The sequence below is a fragment of the Microcebus murinus genome, chromosome 7 (assembly GCF_040939455.1).
Source record: "Microcebus murinus isolate Inina chromosome 7, M.murinus_Inina_mat1.0, whole genome shotgun sequence".
Taxonomy (NCBI): Eukaryota; Metazoa; Chordata; class Mammalia; order Primates; family Cheirogaleidae; genus Microcebus; species Microcebus murinus.
In genome coordinates, this window is record NC_134110.1 from 95114185 (window position 1) to 95115131 (window position 947).

The following is a 947-nucleotide window of genomic DNA, read 5'->3' on the forward strand; positions in this document are numbered from 1 at the left end:
AGGAAATGTAACAACATTTTTAGCTCAGCTCTGATTCTCCCTTTTTCCTTTGCAGATGTGGGACCTTTGTCAACACTGGAGGGTGCTTATGCATCTTTACCCAGATAAACTTAGGGGCGCTTGACTGATCTGTCATAATTCTTTTGAACTTTTGGTCCTGTTTTGGATCAACCCATTGCTCTTTCAGCTGTAGAGAAATGAATGGCCTCTGGGGAGAATGATCTCCACACACTTCTTTCATTTGCCCCCGACTGCTACGTGAAAATAGCCACCTGCTACTGTCTGGCAGCAATCGCCCCGTTCCCTGGAGCAGTGTCCTTCCCAACCACCGGGTCGCTGATGACGTGTTGCCTTTGGAAGAGGTGTAAGTAAAGATTACAGCATGATTGTAGAAACTGTGCATGTCCACTTGAACAAGAGGAAAACAAAACAGAAAAGCATTTGGCGGGGAGATTATTTTCTATTTCAGTGCTTGCTCTGGCAGCACATATACTAAAATTGGAACAGTGCAGAGATTAGCATGGCCCCTGCGCAAGGATGACTGCAGTAACAGCAACAACAAAAAGATTGTTTTCTATTTCAAAAGTGTGCCCATCCTCCAGATTCTCTGAGATCAGATAGCCCCTTTAGGAGTCTTTTTTGCCCAACCAAGCTGGGAATCATTTTTCCTTTCCCTGAACTCCTACAGTATGTATTCATTTAGCATTTGTTAAATGCTTACTGTCAGGCACGTTATATGCGTCCTTGTTTTTACAAACAACCCTGTAAGACAACTATTGTTATCTGTACAACACCCCCCTCCTCTAACATACACCACATTTTAACATATCATTTTAAAGATGGAAAAGCAAAGGCAAAATGAGCTAAATGATTTGGTAATGATCTACTTCTGGCAAGCAGAGGAGTCCAGGTTCAAATCCAAGCCAAGATAAGACCAAAGATCCTAC

The 947-nt window shown here is 42.8% G+C and overlaps 1 non-coding gene across 1 annotated transcript; it reads left to right on the forward strand.

Moving 5' to 3' along the window:
* Positions 1–468: 468 nt before the first annotated feature.
* Positions 469–572, forward strand: LOC142872033 (U6 spliceosomal RNA). Its single transcript, XR_012920280.1, has one exon. It is a non-coding gene; the product is annotated as a U6 spliceosomal RNA (small nuclear RNA).
* The last annotated feature ends 375 nt before the right edge of the window (positions 573–947 follow it).